The 18344-nt window shown below is 34.0% G+C and overlaps 1 long non-coding RNA gene and 1 pseudogene across 1 annotated transcript; both read right to left on the reverse strand.

Annotated features, from left to right (window-relative positions):
- Positions 1-1213: 1213 nt before the first annotated feature.
- Positions 1214-1944, reverse strand: LOC111410295. Its single transcript, XR_002705649.1, has 2 exons — positions 1795-1944; positions 1214-1574 (listed from the first exon to the last, which is right to left on the reverse strand). It is a non-coding gene; the product is annotated as an uncharacterized LOC111410295 (long non-coding RNA).
- A 763-nt stretch (positions 1945-2707) lies between these two features.
- The window catches only part of LOC111410290, a 46924-nt pseudogene continuing 31287 nt past the window's right edge, over positions 2708-18344 (reverse strand).

Consider the following 18344-nt stretch of genomic DNA (forward strand, 5'->3'; position numbering starts at 1 on the left):
CTTACAATTGCAAAGACGGAAGCCATGAGTGGTCGGAGAATGAGCACTAGCAATATCCATGACAAATGTCGAGAGTGGGCAGTGAAGGCATTTGCGGGAGGCGTTACGTTTCTTCTTGATGTATAGTGGCAAAAGATCTGGCACTAATGGGAAGAGGATCCATAGAGAGGATTTGGCATCGGATGTTGAAGAAGGACTCATTAAGGTCCATGAGAAGTTGAAAGAGCATTTCGGAGTTGATTGTCTCTTCTGCCTTTTTATGAGCACCATATTTACAGGATCTAGGATTGGTGAGCAGGGGGAGTTCATCCCATGATCCTTTGATAGTATTGTAATACAGTGTAATAGACATGGTGTTCTATTTGAGATTAACCAAATCATGTTGGAAGCAATAAAGATGCGGGTGATAGCTTTGAGAAAATCGATTGTTCAAATTGAGCCAAACATCATAGGGTTGAGAACAGTAAATTAAGCAATGTCATAAGGGCTTATCAATGGAGTTGAAGAGCTAAGAGATGACCATATCACTGCAACGATCCCAGAGGGTAGCAATCTGAGTGTTTCCAGGCAGCATAGTTGTCCAGTAAGGAGATCGGGAACTAGCACAGCACCAGATTATCAGAAGGGGTTAAGAAATATGGGGAGGGAAGGTCATTGATCAATTGTGAAGGTGTGGAAGATGTGGAATCAGACACGGTGGAGGTCGGGTTTGGTTTTACGGAAGCTAGAACAGGCCGCAGTGAACATGTATTACTATGCCATATTAAAATTGATACAAAGAAATGCACAGGGAATGCAGTATTTCATTATTCACTAGTGTATGATTTACACGGATTTCTTACATATTTGAACATTGAAACTTGAGTTATACATGGTAAGTAAATCATCTAAGGAAATTAAACTGTACATGGAGAAAGTTTGCTTTATTTTGTGCAATGAACGTGATTTGTGCTAATTTTGTGTTGGAGTTTATCCATGTGACTCATAATAATTAATGATCAAAATATTTGTTGAAAACACCACGTTATACTAGAATACTTTTAATTTTTTTCTGCCATCCTAGTATTCACATCATCACCAAAAGCTAGTTTACAAACACCATTTGCCCCTAGTATTGTTCAATTCTTTATCACACTTGAAGATTATTTGCATCCATATCCGAGCTACAATTCTCTACCTCGTAATTTCCATTACTGCCCATTTAATTCGTACCTTTTCAATATAAGTTTTCTGTGGTTTTATCCCATTAAAATCTTTAGTTTTCAATACAAAACTAGCTAAGTGATTAAAACTCAGTAGCCAAAAGCATCAAAGCTTCGACCCCAGTAGCATGATATGTATGTGTTCAAGAGAGAGGAGAGGAAATTAGAAAACCTTGAGCAAGAACAATGGAAGACTTTTCTAGTGCAGAAAAAATAATTAGGGCAATCTCAGCATCACAAAGAGTAGAGGGTTCTTGAGTCTTCTTGAAAACCCCTCTTCTCTTCAATAATGTCACTTGGAGTTGGTGTGCCGTCAAGTTATCAATCTTCTTGATCTGAATCTTCTTTCTCGCCATTTTCACTGTACACTCACTCCAAACAAATATTATATGTCGTTAGAACAATAAGAAATATATAGAGATCGAGGGATGAGAAAGAACATTGGTCTTTGATAAAAATAAGGAACAAAGAAACATAGCAACCCCAAAAAATATGGAAATAACAGTTAGAAGAATCATTAATTTTTGGCATAAAATAAAAATCTTCAACGGTATCACATTTACTAATTCAGGGAAGAAATGAGAATATCCACCTGCAGAACTGAAACCCTAGAAAGAGAAGGTAGGGAGCATCTGAAATCAGAAACCAAGTGAAGTGGCACAGAAAATATGAATAAAGTTAGTTTGCAAATTGCCAAAGGAGTGAAGAGAGCGAGCGAGCGAGCTAGAGGAGTAGGTTTACTGAAATTACCTTTACGAGACGTTGGTTTTGTTGAACCTTAAAACTAGCCCCACACCTCTGGACAAAATTCTATCAATGATACTATAAATTGTATAATTAATTTATTTTATTTGTACATTACTAATTACACCATATAATTAATTTGATTTTATTAATTATTTTAACAGTTATAAACTTATATTAAATTCAACTGAATTGTAATATTTGAACCTACTTTATCTTAAATAAAATAATACAAAATCCCCTCCTAGAATAATCGAAATAAATAAAGCCTAAATATTCATGGACTAAGTTCTTGAGTTGATTGGAGAAGGATAAGAATGCGGATATGTTGGCAATTGCATCTAGCCATGATATTATATATCGAAAATGCTTTAACTGTCAAATTTTAAAAAAAAAAAAAGGAAATTTTTATTGAAGTAATCTTTCCTTAATAGAAAATATAAAATATCCATTTTTTTTTATTTCTTATTTTTTTAAAATCACCCAACTGAACGTACTAAAATTTGAGTTCACCACTGCTCAAAAACTAGCACATTATCGTCTTCAATTTCATGCCAAGTAAACAAAATTCTACTTTTATGTACCTCATATAATTTCCTTGGATACGTATGATATCAATAGCAAATTCAAACGGAAAGCAAATGTCAGAAGTCACGTAAATCCACAACATTAATTGGCCCTTAACACTCAACTCCCTTGCAAAAGAATTTATAATACATCCTATTGAGAAAAATAGACAATTTCAGTAGGAGAAAGGTAAGTTGCCAAAATTAACATAAGCATACAGTCAAAAAGATATGAGACTACACCCTACTACTACCATGCTTTTCAGTGTAACTTTGAATTAGGTTAGATGAATCTAATGAACATTTCGGTTAACGTCTGAATAATCAGAAATCCTATCTATTTATTTTTATTTTTTTACCATAAAAATACGAACTAAAGAGTTTTTGTCTCTCCGGATCATTAGTTTCTAAGAGGTTAGAAGTATATCTTCGCTTGACAGAACGCGAATGCGCATTTATTTGATCTTGATCCTTGTGGAACGAAAGTAAGACTAGACTGCATCTGCACGCCCTCCTAATAATATCTATAAATGACTTGATTTTGGTAATAGATGAACATTACCATATGTAAATTCAGGTGACAGGTGAATGATATACATCGGTACTATCAGAGCCATGAGAATTGGTGATAAACTTGGATGAATTTCTTGGCTCAATACCATGTCCAGTGCCTTCAGATTTCTGCGTAAACAGTTCACTCAACGACCTTGAGAATGCAAGAATTTACGACTGAATTCCAGTGCATGCAGTGCGAGAAATGATTTATAAATTGGAAAATAAAATATCAACTCTCACTTCTGCTTGCTGTTTCAACTTGGCATTCCTTCCATTAATTTCGATCCCTGCATGTCAAAAAAGTTAACTAATTGTTGAGTAGTAAACTTGATTTTTGGATCAAACAATATGAGCTTAAGGATTTTGCTTATAGGCCCAAATCAATTAAAATGCCCAACATGCATAGCATTTCTAGAAGCATTATCTAGAAAAATCTATATAAATATCTACTAGAAAAATCTATATAAATATCTAAGTAAGATATGTAGTTTTATAAAGAATATATAGAGAATTCTAGGAAAATATCTTGATATGTGGTCCAGGTGTCTCTAGAAAATGCGTGGACTAGAATCTTCTTGTAAACACTATATAAAGGGGTAGTGCCCTCCATTTTGTAATAAGTCAAAAAGTGTGTAAAGTCTTGAATTTGAGAAATACAAGTTTCCTTTTTTCACGACACTCGAGTAATTGAGAAGATACTTAGGTCTTTAGATTCTAAATTTGACTACATAGTTGTAGCCATTGAGGAATCTAAAGATCTAAATAGTATGAGTGTCGATCAACTCATGGGATCTTTACAAGCTCATGAGGAAAGACTAAGGAAGAAAGTGAAAGAAGAGCCATTAGAGCAAACTCTTCAAACAAAACTTACTTTGAACGAGGGTGAAGGAAGGTTCAATAGTAGAAGAAGCCAAAGTGGAAGAGGACGAGGACGAGGCCAAGATCGAGGAAGAATTGCATTCTACAAGGAGGAAAGAAGACAAAGTTCGTTTTCTACTAGAGGTCGCGGAAGAGAAAAAGGTACGAGGAAAAATGAAGGACCAAGGTATGACAAATCTCAAATTAAATGTTATAATTGTCAAAAATTTGGTCATTATGCTTCAGAATGTAGAAATATTACTAACTAAGTTGAGGAGAAAGCTAATTACGCTTGTCGGGAAAGTGAAGTAGATCCTGCACTACTATTGGCTTACAAAGGTGAAGAGAGCAGAGAAAAGAATACTTGGTATTTGGATACAGGAGCAAGCAACCATATGTGTGGAAGGAAAAACATGTTTGTGGAGTTTGATGAATCAGTAAGCGGTAACATTACCTTTGGAGATGAATCCAAGATCCCAGTGAAAGGAAAAGGTAAAATATTGATCCGCTTAAAAAAGGTATGCATCAGTTTATCTCAAATGTCTATTATGTGCCCAATATGAAGAATAACATTTTAAGTTTGAGATAACTCTTAGAGAAGGGCTATGATATTCATTTGAAGGATCATAGTCTTTCAATAAGAGATCAAAGAGAAAATTTGATTGCAAAAGTCCCTATGACAAGAAATAGAATGTTTGCGTTAAGCATTCAAAATGATGTCGCTAAATGCTTAAAAGCTTGTTTTAAATATTCATCTTGGTTTTGGCACTTGAGATTTGGGCATCTTAATTTTGGAGGCTTAAAGTTGTTGAGTAAAAAGAAAATGGTGAAAGGTTTGCCTCCAATAAATCACGCGGATCAATTATGTGAAGGATGCTTACTTGGAAAGCATTCGAGAAAAAGTTTTCCAAAAGAAGCATCTACAAGAGCTAAGAAGCCGCTAGAACTTGTACACTCCGATGTTTGTGGGCCAATTAATCCAAGCTCTCTCGGTAAGAGCAATTATTTTGTTCTTTTTATTGATGATTTAAGTAGAAAGACTTGGGTCTATTTTCTTAAACAAAAATTGGAAGTTTTTGAAACTTTTAAGAAGTTTAAAGCTCTTGTTGAAAAAGAAAGTGGATATAGTATAAAAGCCTTGATATCGGATAGAGGAGGAGAGTTCACCTCCAAAAAGTTTGAGAAATATTGTGAGCAGAATGGAATTCGTCGTCCATTGATGGTTCCATACTCTCCACAACAAAATGGAGTAGCAGAAAGAAATAATAGATCCATTCTTAACATGACCCGCTGCATGCTCAAAAGTAAGAGATTGCCCAAAGAACTTTGGGCTGAAGCTGTTAATTGCGCCGTGTATCTGTCTAACCGATCACCTTCTAGAAGTGTGTGGAATAAGACACCACAAGAAGCATGGAGTGGAAGAAAGCCCAGCATCTCTCACTTACGAGTATTTGGGAGCATTGCATATGCTCATGTACCAGATCAAAAACGGTCCAAGTTAGATGACAAAAGTGAAAGGTATGTCTTCATCGGCTATGACTCTCACTCTAAAGGCTACAAGTTGTATAATCCAAGCAATGAGAAGATCACCATAAGTAGAGATGTCGAGTTTGATGAAGAAGGAGCTTGGGATTGGGGTGTCCAAGAAGAAGACTATGACTTCTTACCATTCTTTTATGAAGAAGAACAAAAGAATGGAGAGCAGCAAGAGATTATCAGTCCACCTCTATCACCTACTCATGGAAATGCTTCTCCATCATCTTCACAAGGAGAAAATTCAAGCGAAAGGACACCACGGATGAGGTGCCTATAAGAGCTATATGAGGTAAACGAAAATCAAAATGATCTCACACTTTTTTGTCTTTTTGTCGATTGTGAACCAATAGGGTATGAAGAAGCGGTACAAAATAAAAGATGGAGAGATGCTATGGATGAAGAGATTAAGGCTATAGAGAAAAATGACACGTGGGAGCTGACAACTCTTCCCAAAGGAAAGAGAGCAATCGAAGTTAAGTGGGTGTACAAGGCAAAGAAGAACGCTAAAGGAGACGTAGAAAGATACAAAGCAAGATTGGTTGCCAAAGGTTACAACAAACGATCGGGAATTGATTATGAAGAGGTATTTGCTCCTGTTGCTCGTTTAGAAACCTTAAGATTAATTATCTCTCTTGCAGCGCAAAATAAGTGGAAGATATTTCAAATGGACGTGAAATCAGCTTTTCTAAATGGTTATCTCGAAGAAGAAATCTATGTGGAGCAACCAATGGGCTATAAAGTAAAAGGACATGAAGGTAAAGTCTTGAAACTAAAAAAGGCTTTATATGGGTTGAAACAAGCTCCAAGGGCATGGAATAGTAGAATTGACAAGTATTTTCTAGAAAATAACTTCACAAAATGCCCTCACGAGTATGCCCTTTATACAAAGGTAAATGAGAAAGGAGATATTTTGCTTGTTTGTTTGTATGTAGATGATCTTATATTTACAAGAAATAATCAAAGTATGATCACTGAGTTTAAGAAGGTCATAGCTCAAGAATTTGAGATGACGGATATCGGCCACATGGCCTACTATCTTGAGATAGAGGTAAAGCAAATGGAGGACTGCATTTTCATCTCACAAGAAGGATATGCAAAAGAAATTCTAAAGAAATTCAATATGGAGGACTGTAAGCCCGTATGCACCCTCGTCGAATGCGGAATCAAGTTGTCGAAGAATGATGAAGGTGAAAAAGTAAATCCAACACTTTTTAAGAGTCTTTTTGGAAGTCTAAGATATTTGACGTGCTCAAGACCAGATATCCTTTTTGGAGTTGGGCTCATTAGTCGCTATATGGAGATACCTACCATGACCCATATGAAAACTGCAAAGAGAATTCTTCGCTACATCAAAGGTACGCTTGATTATGGCTTAATCTATTCATCATCTAATGAGTTCAAACTTGTTGGATATAGTGACAGCGATTGGGGCGGAAATAGTGATGATAGAAAGAGTATGACTGGGTACGTGTTTTACTTGGGTGACACAGCTTTCACTTGGAGCTCAAAGAAGCAATCGATCGTAGCAATATCTACATGTGAAGCTGAATATGTTGCAGCTACATCAAGTGTCTGCCATGCGATTTGGCTTAGAAACTTGTTGAAGACGCTTGGAGTATCACAGGAAGAGCCAATCGAAATCCATGTTGATAACAAATCGGCATTGACATTGGCAAAGAACCCAGTATTCCATGATAGAAGCAAGCACATTGATACAAGATATCACTTCATAAGAGAAAGCATTGCAAAGAAAGAAGTGCAGCTAAAATATGTAACCTCCCAGGAGCAGATCGCCGACATTCTCACTAAGCCACTCAAGCATGATGTGTTCCGCAAGTTAAGAACTCTACTTGGAGTAGCAAAATCAAGTTTAAGGGGGGATGTTGAGTAGTAAACTTGATTTTTGGATCAAATAATATGGGCTTAAGGATTTTGCTTATAGGCCCAAATCAGTTAAAAGGCCCAACATGCATAGCATTTCTAGAAGCATTATCTAGAAAAATCTATATAAATATCTACTAGAAAAATCTATATAAATATCTAAGTAAGATATGTAGTTTTATAAAGAATATCTAGAGAATTCTAGGAAAATATCTTGATATGTGGTCCAGGTGTCTCTAGAAAATGTGTGGACTAGAATCTTCTTGTCAACACTATATAAAGGGGTAGTGCCCTCCATTTTGTAACAAGCCAAAAAGTGTGTAAAGTCTTGAATTTGAGAAATACAAGTTTCCTTTTTTCACTTCCTTCTTCCTATTAGTGTTGTCCTCTTATCAAGCCTTAGTCAATCCAAGTTAGTAAACCCATCTTTTCTCCAACACTAATTAGCTCAAGACCTTAATTGTTGATTTCATCCTTTTTCAGGATTTATCTCTTAACAAGAAGCGTGATTATTTTTTTCATCAAAGGATAAAGTTCGAGTACTTGCATTTATCATGAGCATACTGATCTGTTTCAAAAACTGTCCTTCTTCCATATTGAGAGACAGATATATTAGCACAAAAAATCTCAATGGGTAGCACTAGAAACACGAAATTGTATGTAATAATACCTTTGTTTCCGCAACACGGTTTAATCCTCCTTGATCCATTTTCTCTAGTTTGATCAACTCATCAATGTCAAGTCCTTGTCTCAACTATGCAATGCACTTGAATACGCATAACAATAAATCTAAAATTTACAGCTATGTTTAAATTTACCTTGACTCATGGGTCTTATCCACAGGCATCTTGCTGAGCATGTCATAGCTATTATTTTCCTGAGCAATGTTGAAGATATGAAAGATTATTCTTCTTAGTTGTGAGATTATTTTTCTTAATAGGTTAATTTGTGATTGTCACGCAATCTTTCCTTTTAAAATTACTTTTAACACTATAAATAGAATCTTCCAATTTGTAATAGTAACACAAGTTTGTTAAATACAATATGTAATATTTTCACATGGTATCGGAGTGGGTTTGATCTTGAATTAGCTTTGCAATAGTTCCCATTTTAAACAGCCTAATGTTGCTCATCCAATCAATATCACATTTAACCTCTATGTCACTCATGCAACCTCTTATCATTTACCTCACTCTAAAATTAAGAGTTTATTTGAAATTGGGAATCTAAATTTAGGAATTCATATTGCGAACGCTGGAAACTAAACCAAGATGTTAAGTCTCGAACCCGTGACCAATTGATTATATAAGTTGTGCTTCCAAAATTATATTAAAGGCGTGTTTCTGGACTGACACTTTTATTAGTGGAGACTTTATACTGGATCTTGACACATGGAGCCATTCTGGTCGTTTGATCTGCTTCTAGATGCTTCCAGCTACTTAAGCCTCCAGTGACCACTTGTCTGGCAGTTTTGGAGAGATATTTTCTTGGTTTTGAGTTGGTCTCTTTGTGCTCTCTTTCTCTATGAAGAACTCCTTCATCTTTGTGATTAGGGTTCGATTTTCTTGAGTATTTCAGCATATAAACTAGTGAAAACCCTTTGTAATACTATAGACCTTTGTAGTGGTGTGCTACTATGTGTTGGTTTAGGAGAATCTAAGTGATTCTTGTGAGAGAAGTTCGGGTTTTCTGGAGATCTTACGGGGCTAAGTTGATTCCTTCGTGGATTCGAAGTTTCCTACATGGATCTTGCTGAGATATGTCTTAGTGACATTGTTCTTGTACTTTTCTGGAACTATCTTGTATTCTTCTTGTTGATTTTTGGCTATTTTAGTGCAATCGAGCTAAATCCATTTATAATAGATGCTCAATAGGGGATTAAGCGTTAGATGTGGTCACCAAACCTTTGGGGCAACAACCGAAAATTTATATTTCTACACTTTACTGTTTATGAACGGTTTTGTGTATCTTGGTTAATTCTTGAATGGTGCTCGACTTTTTAGTGGCATCAGAACAACCTGGACTATTGGAGCTTTGTGATTTCTTGATTAAAATGGAATCCTGCTTCAATCTACAGTAAACATTGCTTTGTGGAATATAAGTACTTTCAAATTCCTTTGGTTTGATTTTTTCTGCATTCTATAATTAATAACTCTTTACAGTAGAGTCTCCTGATTTTTCCCTTGATTTACTTTGTACTACGAAATCTCCAATGCTTGGCCTTTGTCCAAAGACTCTTGAAGTCTTGGGGATCTGAGATAACAACACTGTGAGGAGTGCAATTGGAAGACCTTGCTAGAGAAGTCAGTTGAGTCATTGGAATTGATATCTTTGCTCTTTGTGATTCTGTCTCTTATACTAGGTGTTAAGTATTTACTGTCTAGAGAAAATTGTATAAGTGCATTGCTAATTGGCCCCTAATCTGCATGCAGTCCCCACATTGTATGTCCTTGTGTGTTCTTGAAATTAAACTTGTGCACTACATATTATCTTGGTGTATCTTGACATGGCTACTGCTAAGTTTGAAATGAACATGTATGATGGAAGAGGGGACTTTAATATGTAGAGCCAAAAAATGAGGGCTATTTGATGCAATTGAAATGTGCTAAAGCTTTAGATAATTCTTAGCTTACTGAAATGTCTATTGCTAAAAGAACTAAGTTAGAAGAAATAGCTTGGAGTACTATTTTCTTGTGCATTTTAGACAATGTGATCAGGTGTATAGGAGAAATTAAATCTGCTGAAAAATTATGGACCAAATTGAAAGCTCAATATGAGCCAAAGACTATTCCAAACAAATGTTTTTTGCTAAAACAGTTATTTTCTTTCAAAATGGACCCTTCTGTTGACTTGGATGAGAACTTGGACAGATTTACAAAATTGACCCAGGACCTTGCCAACTGTGATGAAAAACTATCAGAAGATTAGCTGGCAGTGGTTTTATTAAACTCCATTAGTGATAGGCATATAGACCTCAAAAATGCCTTAAAATATGGAAAAGATAAGCTTACCACAAATATCATCATAAATGCCTTAAAAAATAGGGTTCTTAAATTAAAATAAGATTCTATCAACCAACAAAGTGGAGAAAATCTTTTGTTAAAAGGCAAAAATATTGATAAATATAATTTTCATTCAAAATTTCTAAATGACCCTAAGAAAATGAACAATGATAAAATGAAATTCAAAACTAAGGGAAACGGAAAGAAATGTTATTATTGCAGTAAACTGGGTCATTTTGCTAAGATTGTTATAAAAAGCAAAATGATTTGAAAGGAAAGAAGCTATGTGAAGGCAATACTGTTATGTCCTATGATAAGCAACAAATGGATAATGGCATGGTTCTTGTAAATGTTGAAAGAAACCTGAGTCAAGAATCTAGACTTACATTGCTCTTTCCACATGTGCTCTAACAAAGAAATAATAATTATAATTATAATAATAATAAAATAAAAAAATAAAAATTGGACTTTGATCAAACTAAAGGGGGCCAAGTTATCATAGGAAATAACATGACCTGTAAAAGTAAAATGTATTGGAACAATAAAATTTCTTTTGGAAAATGGCAAAAATTTTTTTTTTTAAAAGGTTGTTAGATTTGTTTCTAAATTAGAAAGAAACCTTGTACCTTTAGGAATGTTGGATGCGTGGAGTTTGATATAAAATTGGGTCAATGACACATAAAAATCTTTAAAAGTAGTAATTTAATCACTTCTGTCCCAAAGAGACGTGGTTTATACTTTCTAAACGCAAAACCTTTATTGGGTCTATTAGCAGCAGATTTAGATAATGCATTTAATCTTGCAAAACTATGACATTGTAGAATTGGTCACATTGGGTTAAAAAGTTTAAAGGCTCTTCAAATATTGGTAAATTGTCTAATTGTGAACAATGTTTGATTGGAAAACAAGTTAAGTTACCTTTTCTCACTAGTACTCATAAATCAAAGCAAATTCTAGTGTACTTACATGCTGATTTGTGGGGTCCTGCATCCACCCCTACTTTGTCCAGTCATAAATACTAACTTTTGATAGTTGATGATTTTTCAAGAAAAATTTGGGTCTTTCTATTAAAAACCAAAGATGAAACATTCACTAATTTTAAAGATTAGAAAACCCAAATTGAAAAATCAAATTAATTGGAAAATTAAGACTTTAAGAACAGACAACGGCCTAGAATTTTTCAATTATGAGTTTAATGATTTTTTTTTAAATTACATTGCATTTTAATACATAAAACTATTACCTACACCCCTAACAAAATGGCATTGCAAAAAGAATGAATAGGACTTTATTGAATAAAGTTAGATGCATGCTTTTAAATTCAGGTTTGTCCAAATTATTTTGGAGTGAGGCTGTTAAGATTGTTGCATATTTGATTAATAGAAGTCCTACAAGTGCTTTAAACTTTGATGTGCCTCAATTTGCATGGACACAAAAGCCTTTGATTTATTTTTATTTGAAAACATTTGATTGTGTTGCATATGCTCATCAAAACATAGGGAAATTTAAACCTAGATCTCTCAAGTGTGTGTTTTTGGGCTATGATGAAAATGTTAAAGGGTATAGGCTGTGGATCTATGGGTAAAAAGGTTACAGGATTGTCGTAAGAAGGGATGTGGTCTTTAATGAATCATATATGCCATGTTTGGAAGGAAAAACGGGAAATTTGAATGAAAATGATGTCTAAATTGAGGTGGAGCCTGTTAAAATTGATAATACCAATTTTGTCCCCTTAGAAGCAACAATTATTAAGGTTGATCGAATGAAAATGAGCCTGATTTGGCATAACCTGATCAGTGTGATAACTTAGATACATCGCTAGATGAGTACCAGCTCACTAGAGACATGGATAGGAGGCAAATTAGACCGCCTGCTTGGTTTAATAGTGATGACTTTGTGTCTTTATTCACTTACCAAAAAGAAACTAAATTTGAACCTAGTTTCTATATTGAAACTTTAAAGTCTTAAGATTGTAAAAAGTGGTTGGCTACAATGGAAGAACAAATGTCTTCCCTATACAAAAATAAAACTTGGGAATTGGTAGATAAACCTAACGATCAAAAGCTAGTTGATTGAAAGTGGATTTATAAACTAAAGGAAGGGGAAGGGGACACTAATAAGGTTAGATACAAAGCTAGACTTGTTGCCAAGAGTTTTACACAAAAAGAGGGTGCAGACTACAATGAGATTTTTTCCCTCGTAGTGAAATATAAAACTATAAGATGTGTTCTTACTTTAGTTATGCAATTTAAATGGAATCTTGATCAACTAGATGCAAAAGTTGCATTCCTTTATGGGGTATTGTATTAAAAATAAAATAAAATAAAAATAACTGTGTGTTTGTTGAAAAAATCTTTGTATAGCCTAAAACAAGTTCTAAGACAATGGTATAAAAGATTTGACTCATTTGTCTTGAAGCTTGGATTTAGTATAAGCAATTATAATACATGTCTCTATTGCAAAAGAAGTCAAGGTAAAGATACTTTGTATCTTGTACTTTATGTTGATGATATGCTTCTAACTAGTGCTAATAAAATTGAAATTGATGATATCAAACGAAAATTAAAATCAGAATTTGAAATAAAGGATCTTGGTCTCGCTAAGAAAATGCTTGGGATGCAAATCATAAGAAACGAACAATAATACTACTCGCTTTTATGTCAACCAGATTATGTGAATAAGGTCTCAAAGAGGTTCAATATGTTTGATTGTAAACCTGTGACTTTACCCTTGCTGATCACTTTACATTAACATCTTATTCCTATCCTAAAACTGAAGATGAACTTGAAAGAATGTCTAAAATAACTTATGCTAATGCTATTAGTTCAGTTATGTACTTAATTATTTGCACCAAACCTGATTTGGCATATAGTATTAGTGTTTTGAGTAGATTCATGGGAAATCCTGGTGAAATTTATTGGGAAGCATTGAAATGGTTAATGAGATATTTAAAGGGTTCATCTAGCTTATGTTTGATGTTTAAAATGGATAAAGAGAGGGTAATTTTGAAGGGTTATACGGATTCCAATTTTACTAGAATTAGAGACAATAGAAAATCAACTTCATCTTATTTTTTTCACTCTGTGTGGTACTGTAATAAGCTGAAAATCTCAGTTACAAAAAATTGTTGCTCTATCTTCCATGGAGGCTGAATACATTGCAGCCACTGATGCCATTAAAGAAGGCATTTGGCTGTATGGTTTGTTAAATAAACTTGTCTTTGTAGACACTAATCCAATCCATTTGAGTAAGAATCCCATGTTTTACAATAGAACTAAACATATTGATGTTAAATACCATTTTATGAGGGATTTTATCTCAAAGGGATTGCTGAAAATTAATAAAATTCCTACATTATATTATCCATCAGATATGGTAACCAAAGTGATACCTTTAAACAAGTTTCAAAACAGTTTAAAGATATTATTCATTGATCCTTTTCACTGACTATGCAGGTACTTAGAGCAAATGAAATTGTAAAGAGTTGGTGAAGCTCTTGGCTGCACTATATAGTCAAGAATTTTGGAAGCAAGGTGGAGATTGTTAAATCTCGAACCCGTGACATATTGATTATATAAGTTGTGCTTCCAAAATTATATTAAAGGCGTGTTTCTGGATTGACACTTTTATTAGTGGAGACTTTCTACTGGATCTTGACACGTGGGGCCATTCTGGCTGTTTGATCTGCTTCTAGATGCTTCCAGCTACTTAAGCCTCCAGTGACCTTCCGTCTGGCAGTTTTAGAGAGATATTTTCTTGGTTTTGAGTTGGTCTCTTTGTGCTCTCTCGCTTTGTGAAGAACTCCTTCATCTTTGTGATTAGGGTTCGATTTTCTTGAGTGTTTCAGCATATAAACTAGTGAAAACCCTTTGTAATACTATAGATCTTTGTAGTGGTGTACTACTATGTGTTGGTTTAGGAGAATCTAAGTGATTCTTGTGAGAGAAGTTCGGGTTTTCTGGAGATCTTACGGGGCTAAGTTGATTCCTTCGTGGATTCGTAGTTTCCTTCATGGATCTTGTTGAGATAAGTCTTTGTGACCTTGTTCTTATTTTTTTCTAGAACTGTCTTGTATTCTTGTTCTTGATTTTTGGCTATTTTAGTGCAATAGAGCTAAATCCATTTATAATGGATGCTCAACAGGGAATTAGGCGTTAAATGTGGTCGTCGAACCTCAGAAGCTATGGCCGAAAAATCCTTGTATGTTGATTTTTTATATTTCTGCACTTTACTGTTTATGAATGGTTTTGTGTATCTTGGTTAATTCTAGAATGGTGCTCGACTTTTCACAACGACCTTTAGAATCCACATTAAATTGCAGACCATAAACATTTTTTCTCAGGAAAATAAATAAATTTGGTCTATGAACCTTCAGATTGGAACAAGTTAACCCCCTTGGTACCCTCTAATATTTATTGTGCCTCCAATTGTTATTGCTAATGTCAAAGTTACGATCATGGGTTTGAGTTACAAAACCTTCATATTAATGGAGGCATTGTTGGTGATTATGTTGTTAATTAGCACCCCTTGTTTGGAAAAAAAAAATCCTATTATTTTTCCACCTAATTTATTTTCGTCACATTTTTTTAGCCTTCTAATGCGCTTGGGTTCTTGTAAGGCTAGACTTACATCTTTGAATGGATTGAGGGTAATCTCAGGATTTTTGTAGTACTAGTTTTTCTACTTGTGGGATGTGCCTCTCAAATCTTGATGATGATCAAGGTGGATAATGGTTTTCTTTCACATTATTTCTAGTTTTTGGTTGACTTAATTACCATGTAATGTGAATGCTATTCTGGAGTACTATTTAAGTCTTGAAAATGATGATTTGAAATGATTATTTTCTTAGATCAATTTAATATTTGTCTCAATTGGTTTCTATTACATCATATTGAGTTTGAGGGGATGTTGAAATATGAAAAATAACCAGATTGTTCACGGTAGTTTTTCTAATTATGTGAGATTATTTTCATTAATAGTTGTCCTTTAAAGTTACTTGTACCCTGTAAATAGGATTTTTTTTTTCTTTAATGGTGTAGGTACATTTCATGAAATTTAAATTATTCTAACAAGAAGAAAATGCAAATAAGATTATCCAAATGGCACACACAACATATAATTTTCACTTCTAACAATATCGTGTTTTTGACATTGTATAATGTAGCTTAATATAACACAAGAAATTGAGTTTAAGATCTTACTTGAACGAAAAAAATATTTTCTTCGAGCTAAATTTTTTTTTTTTTTTTTAAGTCAATCAAAAAATTGGAATTTTTTTTTCCCATAATACTCTAAGTTAAAAAGAGAATTTGGCACATTAATGTTTGAAATCCGTGGATTATTATTATTTGTTTGAGAGGGAATTAGTCAATACGAAACTAGTTGCAAACAAGATCTTGAGTAACTCTACCTATTAAACATATAATTTTTATTTTGCCTTGTACGAACTAAAAACTTTGCTATAACTGAAAACATTCCCCAATGTGGAATTTAACAATCTTATGAAATTCAACAGACCCATTATACTGCCCAGAAATCCGCCAAGATCTTTCTTGAGTATAAATGCTGAGAACAACCTTACAGATTTGAGCCAAAAAACCCAGAAAAGAAGTCTAGAAATTATCGCTCTAAATTACAGAATAAAAGGGAAATGGAGTCACCTTTTGTGGAGATTTATTGGTTCTCGATTTTACTGCAGATTCTCTTTCTTTCTCTCTGAAGTCTTCACTCTCAAATGAGCAGCAAAAATATCCAAGTAGAAAAACGAAGTTAACACCGACAATAAAGATAACATTTTTATATTTGGAAGCTGGTGGCAAAATGGTGTCGGACTTGAACTTTATCTGCTAAAATATGCGTGCAGTTGAAATCTACTACTACTAGCATGCGTTAACGGTAAATAAATGCTCCTTTGCCTATTATTAAAGAATAAAGATGATCTCATTTCTCCAACTTCTTCCTTTGCTTGTAACTTAAGCTTTAAATTTTCAGAACTTAAAATTGATTTTAATTTTCAGTTTTCCTTCATTTTAATATTTAGGTTTAATAGAAAATTAAAAGTCATAATTATATATTTTAACTTACATTTTAATTGAATTTATTCTCATTTGTGTGGGGTTTTAGTTGTACACTATAAAAAGGAAGGAAATTCCATAGTTTGGACACGACGTAAAAACACAACTTGAGATATTGAATACAAAAATACTTCATCTATATTTTATATTATATTTCTATAGTTTTGACAATCGATAACTCGTTCTTTATCTCTCTAAGATCGTGCCTATAGAAGGAAAATCTATTGTGAGTTACAGGGTTTTATCTTGGAGTCGTGTAGTGCTGAAAGTACCTACACGAAGAGAAGGCAACATGATTTTAGGACAACGTCTTTGACATGACTTTCAAAACTTACTTTCTAAATATCTTCTCTATTTTATGTTATATTATTGTAAAATTGTATTTGTTATTTTATTATGTTAATTAATAATCAATCTACACACAAATCACTCATTATTTTCCATAGTTGAGGTAGTACACGACATTGAACAAGAAAGACAGTTGTCAGAGATGAAGGTGAAAAGGGGATTGCAATTGAAACTCCAACATTGGTAGTGACTACTAGAAGGAGAGTTCAGGTGTCAATGGTTCGGAGAAAAGTGGAGACCCAATTTGAAGAGGAGGAAGTTGGGGACTCAATTTGAAAAGGAGAAGTTGGAAACTAGGAAAAGACTGTTACACCAACTCCCGCTTCAATGAGGACTGCTAGCTGGAGTAAGGTAAAGGAAGAAGAGAGTACGGTGAAAATAATTATAGATATTAGTTAGTAGAGAGAAAAGCAGATTAATTTGGGGAATAAAAGTATATTAGTTGATGAATTTAGAGTAATATAATTTTATATATACCTATTTAAGTAAATTTACATAAAATTAAAAATATAATAAGATTTTATTTTTAAATGTAGATATACATATAGGTTGTGTTTGACTCACGTTCTTTCAAAAGAGACATTATTAAACAATGATTTGAAATCATTTCAATCACACATTTTTCAATAAAATAATATTACACTTAAATTCAAAAAATTTCCTCATTTTTTAACTATACATTTTCTATCAATACACTATTCAAAAATGCATTCTTATCGAAATAATGTGACTCAAACAAAGGTGTATATATGTGTGTGTGTGTGTGTGTGTATATATATATTCTACGGGGTCTACTTGCATCATTCTCCTTTAGTTGGAGAAAATTCGTCCTCAAATCTTGGGGCGTGTTATCATAATACGTCAATGACATAAATATTATCCCATATATCTTAATTCAAAACCTGAGTGACTATTAAAAATTTTCATTGAATCCCAACAGAATCACCCAAACATCCGTAGTTACTGTATTGCAAAATTGTAAGTTTCAAATGTTTCACGAAATGTATTTGATTCTAAGACTCGTTCAGCCATGTGGCCTTCTATTGAAAACCAACCATTCAAGTGTTAAATATTTCATTTGCATCATCGTCGTTTCAAGTTACCAACTGCCATGATCTGTGGTGGTCATCACCTGACATTGAGAATTTTTATGTTCATCGATATCGAGTTTCTCAAATTTCTTCTTGAGAATCTAGACATGAGTTCTTCATGAAAGATTGATGAATTTGTGTCTTAACTCCATCTTAACATCCGTACAATAATTTGAAACACAGTCTTTACAGGGGCTGCTAGTCAATCCTACAACATCAAGCACTCAACCACCGGAACACTATCCATCTTTGAGTTTCCATTTGCAACCCTATCCACAGGTAGCTTCGGGACTAAACCCACCATTAGACTAGCCTCAGGCAGTCACAACATGCATGTCATGCTCACCGCCACTTCCCTCTAGCCTATCGCCATAAAGGTCACCCACCATCTGGGGATAACCAATCTTGCCACCTTTTTTGCCTCGACATCAAGAGACTGATTTTCATTAGCTCATCTCTACAACTCCTATAATCAACCATGGAACCA

This window comes from Olea europaea, chromosome 15, assembly GCF_002742605.1.
Source record: "Olea europaea var. sylvestris chromosome 15, O_europaea_v1, whole genome shotgun sequence".
Taxonomy (NCBI): domain Eukaryota; kingdom Viridiplantae; phylum Streptophyta; class Magnoliopsida; order Lamiales; family Oleaceae; genus Olea; species Olea europaea.